Raw genomic sequence first — 10,161 nt, 5'->3', positions numbered from 1 at the left:
CAGGTCCTTGTTCAGAGTGGCCACTCCGCGTACAGCTTTGGCATGTTTGGCTAGTAAAGTAAAACCAGGAAGCCTTTGAAATTTAACCAAAGCCTCTTAGTAAAAGGTTGGAAGTTCACCCTTGTTTGGAGACTCCAAAGCTTGGGACAAAGGAGTTGGGTCGGAGATATAGGACGTCATTTTCTTTCTGCAAAATGCACTGAGAATCACTCACAACAAAGACATGTCGGTGTCTATGTTGGAGTTGACGAATGAGACTTTTTATTAGTATTTTAGAAATTTTGTAGGATTAAAAAAAAACATTACCTCCACCATGTACGGCATGTGTTACCCCATTCATTTTCATGTTGCAGCTGGTTGGTGCCAACATGCCACGACAGAGAGTGAAAAAAAAGTTAAAATGCGACTCTTGCACTTTGTAGGCAGGTCCTCTGTGTTAACAAGATGCCAGTTAATAGTTCTGCTTTTATGGTGGTGGCCGCATGTATAATTAAGCTGCTGTTGTATTTGTCGTAAAAAACCCCAGGGGTGAAGGAAATGTTGTAGGAGCCATTTTTACTTTGAGCAGTGGAAAATTAAAACTGTCAAACCTCACACTGTTGTTTTGACATCATTCCAATGTTTATAGATTTTCCTGCGCGGTTGAGGTTTTGGTAGTAAGGGCCTCACCTTGTGTTTGTTGGGGGAACAAAAGGTTGCAATGTTTGCACATTGCAGATTGTCCCTTCTGGGAGGTCTTGCCTTCAGTGCTCCTTATTGAGAAACACATTGCATGTCTGCCATTAATGGATGTCTGGCCTTTAGCTTCATTGTTCCTGAAATATAGCATTTGTTCTGCAATATTTTACCCCAACTCATTGATAAATGGCACACACAAAAGGGGGTGGGGTGACTTGTTAGACTCTATCAAGCCACACTTCAACGGACGATAACAGTTCTGTCAACACCGTTTCACTCAAAAAATCCATAATTTGGGTTCTATTGAAAGAAAGAATGAACATGGTGCCAAATTCTTAGTTGCACACACAGAATTATTCAACTTTTGCAATGTGAGGATTGTGTCGTCTGTGCCATTGACTTGCAGCAATCACAGACAGAAAAAAGTATTTAAGCAGCACTTCATCCCCTCATTTTGGGGGACAAGCAAAACGGAATTAAGAATTACCACTTACAAGGATTACTGCAGTTTAAGGTGGCAGCTTGCTGGCAGAATGTCTGCAGACATGGTTTAGATAAGCCCACGTATGATCTACCTTCATGGCCCCAAAGATATCTATGTAGATGAGCTTTGGGTGTGACGTCCCTGGTGTCACCTCTACAACACCAATTCCCAGCATTGCTAAGGACTCCGTATCTATGCTAATATGGGGATCAGTGGGGTAGAAAGCTCATCTGGCTTGTGCTTATTCTTTATCTTATCACTGTACTTGCCCAACTCTTCTCTGCACTGCATCAGCGCAGATGTGGCATGCTGTGCACATTAAAGAAGCGCAGGCTCGTCTCACCTTCGCACTTTTTCTTTATTTCACATTTCTGCCTTTTATCCTTTGCTTTGATTGCATCCCATCTGCAAGGCTTTATTAAATCATCACCCGCCACTAACTAATTTTATCTGCTGTATCTGGCATAATCTCAAGAACTCTGTCAAACAAATAAGTTTATTTCGGGTCAGAAAGCTTTAGTTAACTGCGAGGTGAGAAGAAAATCCGTCTGAGCCATGGCGAGCATCGTGAAAATCAAAAGAACATGCAACAAAGTTGTTGTCCATATGGATTTTTGATCAAGACTGGGTCAGACCAGACAGTAAATCCTGTCTGACTTAACCAACACCCCCACTCTGTCCCTCTTAGCCTCTTTGTCTCCACTGCCCCCTCCCTTCCTGGCATGATTATTTCTTATCATGTATTTATTTGTTTAATCCACCCCTCCCCCCAACACCATTGGCACCCTCTCCTCATGCACTGTAGCTGCCAGTCTGGCATCCCCCACACCCCCGTACTTTTTTTGTGTCCACACCCATTGCCATCCCCGCCCAGCTCCAGCCCAGCCACAATGGGCGGATGTTGCTTCCACAGCCTCAGTGCTTCAAGTGGAGTAAAGCCACCCTCCTCCTGTTTTTATCCACACCCCCCACCCCCTTCTTGCATGTGACTAGCCAACCTCCATGCACACTATAAATAATGGATGCATTAGCATGCATGAATATCGTTTTAGTTTAGGGGGGTGGGGTGGGGTGCAGCTCCTAATTCATTATTAATCCCCTTTTAAGGCAAAAAAGGGGGCTGTGGATACATGGCCACTGCTAAACCTTGTCTACACTCTGGACCATTGGCTCCTAAAAACTAGCAACTAAAACCCCCCACCTACCACCCCCCAACCCTACCCAGCCCTCTCAAAGCTCCTCCTCTTTCCCCTTCAATCACAGCCACATCACAGCTGGATGGTGCTGTAATCTGTCCTGTCCTTGTGGGTTTTTAGGTGAACTGCTCATCTCCAAAAAAGCTGCCTGGCTAAGATTCGGTTAGTGTGGCAGTCACTCAGCCAAAAGTTTAAAAAGTTTAACAAAAGTTTAACAAAGGCTCAGTGAAAGAAAAGGAGTTTAAAGGGGTGGAGGTGCTAATAGGGAGGGCTGTTAGAACAAATCCGACTAGAGTTGCACATGTGGGTGGGTTACAGGGAATTATGTTATTTTTAAACCTGGAACAGCATGTTTACTATTTTAAATATTAGATCAAATAACTGGTTAGAGGTTACAGCCATGTGTTTCAATGAGATACATTTCTAAACCACACATTAATAGGGCATGTGAGCCAGTGTATGACTTTGTGTGTTCATGAGCAACAAGGAAAAAAACATTTTTTTGCAGCACACACTCCTCTCCACCCCTCTTTAGCCACTAGGTTGCACTGCCTGCCTCCCTGCCTCATCTGCTCTTTACCACAGTCCGCTTGGTTACCCAGCCAATGGTGCAAAGACAACAGAGCCACATGAGAATGTCCTCCTATCAAAAAATACTACACACATCCGTGAGCGTGCACAAACCCAGTGCTCGCTCACAACCCTACACGTCCTGGATTGCTGCCTGCCTCTTCTACATTGATATAATACACATAATCCGGTTTCTCTGATTCACCGTGGCTTATAAATATAACAAATCCAGATAACAAAGTCAGACACATCATCATTATTCCCGTTTGTAATACATTCCACGCACATTCCCCCCATGTAAATATACAGAGAAAAGGCACAATATTAAAACTGTGTGCTAGAATACACAAGTTCCAAAACAAATGATTTCAGGATTTGCTGCTGGAATGTGACAGGTCTTTTGGGTTGGAGTTTCTGTGCAGAGAAAAGTATCTTAGGTATCTTACTTTTGCAATTATTTGTTTAAGAAACCGCTTTGAAGCATCATGATCAGCAAATTTTTTTTTGCTGTGAGTCAGAGGTGACAGAGAGCAGCCTGATCCCGCAGAAAGAAAATTTACTTTAAAACATACTTTGAAATGTAACACTCAGGTTGCTGGGTTCTGTATGCACCCATAGCTCTCAGGGAGGGCAGCGACGGCAGGGGTTGTTTGGCTGACACAGAAGAACACGGAACCAGGAATGTTCTCAGGTTAGAATTTGGATCTCGAGGCGGCTGTAAGCGCGAGGCACCTCACTGTTCCTCTGAACTTTCCTCAACCTCTTGACTCCTATTCCATCAGGAAATAGAAGAGTTGTGAAAGATTGGCATGCTGATAGTCATCCATCATTGAGACCCATAAGAAAAAGAGATTGGGGGTTGAGGGTTTGACCATATCAGAGATAGGCTGCAAGGCCTGGGTTCAAAGTTAAGGCAGAGAGCACCGAGTAAAGAAAGGTGACAACACCCCAGGAAGGACTTATTCTCAAACAAGCTCCTGTCATCCAGCGCACATTTGACCTGGGTGAGCACCACACCGACTAATCACTCTTCTTCTGGCACCAGAAATTAAAAATGTCTCCTCACTGTGATTTCTTATCTTAAAGAAGGGTAAAAGGATTTATGGAATTGTTTAAGATAAAGTCTGGATGTAATAAATGACTAACAAAGACGACTAAATTTACTCCTGATTGGCTCTCTCAGACTGTCACCAGTTGTGAGCCACAGCCCAGCACTTTATTGCATAATCGTGGGCGCAAATGGGTGCAGCACACCAGGAAATGAACCTTGTCGGCGCATCCCGGGGAGAGGAGGACGTGGATGTTTTCGGTTATTTAAAAGTGCTCCATACAACTGAAATGAGACAGATGGGACAAAAGCCTTCATTTAATAGGTAAACGTGCCTCTGCTCTGATTCTCCGCAGCGCGCCACTGTGTGACCCTGTGAACTTGACTCGAAAATGCATCTTTATGGGTCTCCAAACACCCCTCCACATCCCTGTTCTTGTTTGCACTGGCTTGCCCAAGCAGGAAGTGACATCAACTCATCCAAACTAAAAATATGTCGCAGGAGGAGCTGTCTAGGATGTCCAGGACCGGTATTTGCAGGGACGGATGCCTCGCACCGGCTCCACAGACAGAGTGATGCTATTTGCTGGATGTTGGGGGAAGAAAGCGCCGCACACGCGAGGCAGAGTGAGTCGCCTGCTGGCTGTGTGCTTTGATGCCGTCACTTTCATTCATGCAAGTTCAGATATGGTGCGGCACTTTGCCCCATCTGAGCCAGTGACGCAGCGCGAAGCAGGGGCGACTTGCTGCGTAAATCATGGAATGTGTTCGGTGCTTCTTGTGAGCTGAGGTGTGCTGTGTGACAGAAATGCCCAAATAATAATAATAACAATAATAATAACATAACCACACCGTTTTGAATAAGGGCAGGAGAGAAAAATGCATCCTGCGCGGGGTGACTCGGTCGGTGCGCTTTGGCGCACTTTGAAACATTGAAGTGGGTGATTTCCCTACAACAGTGGTTAAAAATACCACATTATACCACATCATGTGAAGTTTAACAAGTTTGTGTGGAGCCCATCATGTAGCTTTGTAAACGTCTCCTCAGCGCATGAATGGTTTCTATTTTTATCCTCACAGAGTGCGCGCGCGTGTGTGCGTTGTCCTCACTAGGGAGGCTCTAACGGACCATGCTGTGCGTCCAGACGAAGAACGCTGCTGTCACGTGGTGTCTGTTGTTATCCAGTCTTACATCAGGTAGAGCCGGGCGCTCAGTCAGACGCACTGTTACTGAGCGCACATCAGCAGAGGAAAACTACAGGACAATAACAATGTAGTTATATTTTTTAGAGTTTAAAAGATGAAATAAAATCAAATCACACGTCATTATACTGTAGAATGCTTCATTTCAAACAAACCTTTTTCTTCTCTAAATAATGTTCTTTGATTTGATGTCTTGCCTCACAAAGCTGCCCATCTAAAACAGATGGACAGACGGATATTTGTAGATGATGAGCAGGCTGTTAGGACCATCTGTGCCTGACACCAGAGGTCAAAGTCTGTCTACAGGTATAATTATGTAGAGTCATTATGAAGACGACTAGAAGATGCTTCCTATGTTGCCCCTCAAAACTTGAACCAACCTTGGTCAGGAACCCGTGTGAACTGCTGTACTTTGTGTCACACCTTTTTAAAGGAGACTCAGTCACAAAAATATTATCCTAAGGTACTTGTGCAAAATGAGTCTCTAGAGCAGCCATGTAACACTGACTGGCACTCAATCCCCTCAGCAGATGAAAAAAATGCCTCCCCCTTTTTATGATGGCTTGAAAGCTGAACTGAATTCTAAAAATTAATGCAAACGATGATCTTTAGCTCTTTTTATTGCCTTTTTATGAAATGATGCACGAGCTGCAGTGATGCTACCACTGAGTGCATTTGGCATGTGTGCAGCAGCCTGTGAGGTTGGCGGTGTTTATAACTCATGCTGCTGTGGTCTGCCTGTCTAGGTTGATAGCTTCATTATTCATGTTGCGTGTAGACAGCAGTGCTTAATCTCTGGGTTGAATGGGGCAGTCTGAGACGGTTGAGGTAAAGGCTCGTGCGCAGTCAGCCTATTCTGGCCGTTGACGTGGAGTAGAAGGGCACAGATGCTGAGGAAGGCCTCGAGGTGGCATCCGTAGCTAAATGTTCTTTACTGTTATGGCATTCAGTGACAGTTTGAGGCTAGCAGTGATAAAGGTGCAGGAAGAAGAACCATATATTGTCCGTCCTGGAAGTTGTTGCAGAGGGTCTTTTGGTTTTCGTCAGGTGGCAGCTAGAAAGGTTTTAGAAGTTTAGGGAATCAAAACCAGAGCTGATGCCAAATAGAAACTCTGACCTCAGGGGTGCTGCCTGTCACCCATAAAAGCTCCAAACCCTGCCATTTCGTGCCATCATTGTTTTGCTGACTGCAATAATGCATGTATCTTCACATGTGTTTTGGATGTGAGATGGTTACAAGTTTTCAAAGCCAAGGTAGGAAAGATCACTGCAGCATGTTTGCACCCGTCACACTTTATCTGGCTCACAATTGAACAAAGAAATTGGAAACACTTTCTGGTTAAACACTCACGTGTCCAATAGTGTTATGCAACACTCTCAGACTAGCTTTGATCATTCAGCTGTAAAGGAAGTGAATAACCCAAAAAAAAAGGAATCTCTGCTGTGATGTGTTTTGACATTTTGTTGATGCCAACAGGCTGCGGTCCAACAAAGCTTCAGAATCATCTGGAATGTTCTGCATAAAAGCGACAGCTCACTGTACTGTAAGTCGGAAGAAGAAAAAGCAGCGATGCTGACCATGTCCTGTTTTTTTCTTTCTTTCTGCCTGTTGGGCTTGAACTCTATAATCCCAGTTACAGCCATTGCAAATCCTGCTGTCTTAACTTTAGACCCCAGACAGGAGACAGTCTCTGCAATTTGGTTTCATTTAGCATTCCTCTGAGCTTTACGGGCAGGTGTTCGACATTACTGGCAGGATATTTATTGGCAACTTTAAAAGCGATTTTTTTGCTTACCTCTCAATTAGGCACATACACATACAATATACGCAGTGGAGGTGAAAGCAACCGCACATGAATGAATGAAACGATTACAGGAAGTCAGATGCAAAAACGGCCACTTTTTGCCTCATTTTTTGCCACACACTGGGAGGCTCTTTACAGTGTAGATCCACACTTAAGACCATCCGTACCCCTTCCCCCCACTTCCTCACCACTTATTTTGTCAGGTCAGTGTATGATGTGGGTTCTGACTTGGAAGCATGATGGGATGTATGACCTGTAATAGCTGAAGCTTAGCGAGGCCGGTGGCTGTGATGTGCAATTCTCAAATCAAGGTGCTGCCTGAAGTGACCAGCCTTTGCCACTGTCGCCCTTCTGCTACTTGATTGCTGGCAGCTGGGTGAGCCATGTCAAGTGGTAGGTTGGGGAAATGTGAAATCCCAGATAAAGCACAGAGCCTTTAAAAGCCATGAAGCCCTGGTAATGAGTAAAGTGATAGGGTTTTGGGCTTGCTTAGCAGACAGGCAGCAGCTAGTGGTTAGTCCTTCAACCTATCCCTCTTCTCAGTGAGTGTCAGAAAGATTGAGGGTGAAGGTGTGTAGTCATTTGACTTTTAAATCCTGAATTTAGAAGGATTCACCTATCTCCAACAATGGAAAAGTGGTGGTTAACTCTGCACAGCCTCGGATTTGCCCAGCCCAAATCCTCTTGGGTCACACTGAGACATAAATCATAACCCTTCCGCACATCCTGTCCATGCTTCTCATGTTACCCCAGGGCTAGCTCCTTTGAAATTAATAGTGAACCTTCCATAATGTAGCTGGTTCAATAGAGGCAATTCCTGATATTAATGGTAGAAAGAATTTTGAACAATTCTGAAATTGCTTTAGCGGTTAAATGCATTCTTGGTTTTGTGGAGGCCATTATTTCTGATTTTAATCACCCCTTTGGCTTTTATAACCTTCCCAAGCCTTGGTGTGTGGCTAAGGGGACCATGTGTGGGCATAAAGTAGAGCCTGTATTTACCTAACTGCCAAAAGCCACATTCTTTTGCCTTGGATGACGAATCACCATAAATTTTCTAACCTATTTGTAAATACAAAACTGTAAAATTTAAAAAATATATTTTTCCTGACAGAAGCAAATATGCCTCTTTTTTTACAAATTCAAACTCCACAATGTATTACTGCTGCTAGTATAAAGACTAGGACAGGATCCAGTGCATCACATTCTTTGAAAAAGCAGATCTGAAGTCACACTGCCCTTCCAATTCTTCCTCTTTTCGAGCTACAAACAAATGACACGAATAAATCTGGCTCTGCTTTTGTATGGAGGCTCCCTCTAAGCATATCCATTGTTTGCATTTGACAGTATGATAATAAATTCTTCTTACTAAATTATGTTCTGGCATACCTCATTCACAATCAGCAGGCTTTTTTGTTGCATATTTATGTTCTCATTTTATCCAATTTTATAGGTGTTTCTGTGTCTTACCGATTTCCCATTTAAAAAAAGAAAACAATGTTTTTGACATCAAAATAAATAATAATAAATAATACATTTTACGGACAAAACACTGCTCTACATAACAATTACTGAAAGGATGCTTGTATTATGTCAACACATGGATAAAAGAGAGAACTCTGTGTCTCTCGAAAGTAATTTTTCCAAGATGCAATTTTAACGTTGATTTCCAACATGCTTGTGGAGACATCATTAGGGCTCTTATGTCATTTGTTCAAAGTGATTATAACATGATGATAAAATTCACCAGTTTTTCAGGAACAATGAATCTTTCAGTATGTAAAATCAGGAATATTTCGTTCTGCTAATTACAAAATTGTTCAACTCAATGAAAATGAGGTTTTGTAGCAGATGGTAGTGAAAAAGCTGGTGTTTTTGGACTCCGTCCATCCTTTCATTACCTGCTTGTAGACTGTGTTCATTTAAAGAGGATACAGACAGGTGTGATCAAGAGGAAAGGGATAGCTGTTTTTTTCAAACGTCTGCTCCGCTTTGCTTCACTCCTGTTGTCTGCTTAAAACAGCTAGCCCTTAAGTTTCAAGATATCAGTTGACAAGATGTGTGAACACGCTTGTGGTGCTTGGGCTTTAGTTACAGTGAACTGAAGCCCCTGGGTGCCCAGTCACCAAACAGACTGTGCACTGTGATGGGTGGCACGCTGTCAGGCCAAGCTTGATGGTGTAATTTACACAGGTCACAGTCATGCATGCCGTTTAGTTGGGTGGGAATGAGCCACGCATAAAGTCATTGCTTGTTTACCCTGCTCCTGATGGCCCCCCGCTAGCAGCTGCAGCAATTATCACCTTAAAGGAATGTGGAAACCTCGTGTTAAATTCCCTTTGACCCTCTTGTCGGAGGAGGTCAGATGTTGGGCGCTCCCTCCGAGGGTGGTGGGCATGGGGATGGGTGACGAAACTCATTGGGTGCAGGACTTAGTGACGTGTGAGCAAGTGGGACATCCCCATTCACCCTCCGTCCTGCAGCCAACCACAGCGCCTGCAGACCCCCAACACTGCAAACAAAATCTGCATGATGTGTTTGCAGAGTAAATGAGCTTTTAAAGATCCTAATTTCACCTGGACAAACACAGAAGGTGGTCCCAGAGAATACACTAGGCCAGGAGCGTAAATTTTATTTCAGCAAGGGGGGTGGTGAGTGGGAGGGGTACGTGGGAGACAACAAAAGCAAAAGATTCTCAAGAGCGAATGCCAGACTGTCACACTACTGAGTTTATGTTTTTACAGTTCTAAGTGTAACATGGCTTCTTACTTTAGAAACATAATTAAACTAATATACAAATCTATTTATGACTCTTCTTTAGCTTTGTTTTTATGTTGATATTATGTCTCTGCATTTTGTGGTCCTGAAGAAAAGTGTTAAGCTTTTTAAAATTCAAAAAAAGTATTTCTCTCATCCTCATGTCCTCTGCATGATCAAAAATAGAAAGCTGCTTTGGAACTACAGAGAAAATTCTTAATGTAGGTCTTTTTCAAAAATAAAACAGCTGAAGTTGAACTGGAGGGCTTTTGATTGCAGAAAGAAGAACTTCACTTCTTTCTTTTGAAAACTTTATCAAACTCTCTTTGATGTTGCTTCTAACAATTTAAATATTGCGTTACTTTTTTAAACGTGTTTTGAAAACCACTCCCTGGTGTCCAATATCAATCAACTTAATAG

At 43.2% G+C, this 10,161-nt stretch overlaps 1 long non-coding RNA gene across 1 annotated transcript in view; it reads left to right on the top strand.

Moving 5' to 3' along the window:
• Positions 1-4,321: 4,321 nt before the first annotated feature.
• Positions 4,322-10,161, top strand: part of LOC105354858 (uncharacterized) — a 118,341-nt gene continuing 112,501 nt past the window's right edge. The window contains exon 1 of the long non-coding RNA XR_013658524.1: positions 4,322-4,603. This is a non-coding gene — a long non-coding RNA (uncharacterized LOC105354858). The remainder of the gene's footprint in view (positions 4,604-10,161) is intronic.

Source organism: Oryzias latipes, chromosome 10 (genome assembly GCF_053564925.1).
Source record: "Oryzias latipes strain Hd-rR chromosome 10, Olatipes_Hd-rR_3.1".
NCBI lineage: Eukaryota > Metazoa > Chordata > Actinopteri > Beloniformes > Adrianichthyidae > Oryzias > Oryzias latipes.
This window is presented reverse-complemented; position numbering and strand designations above follow the sequence as displayed.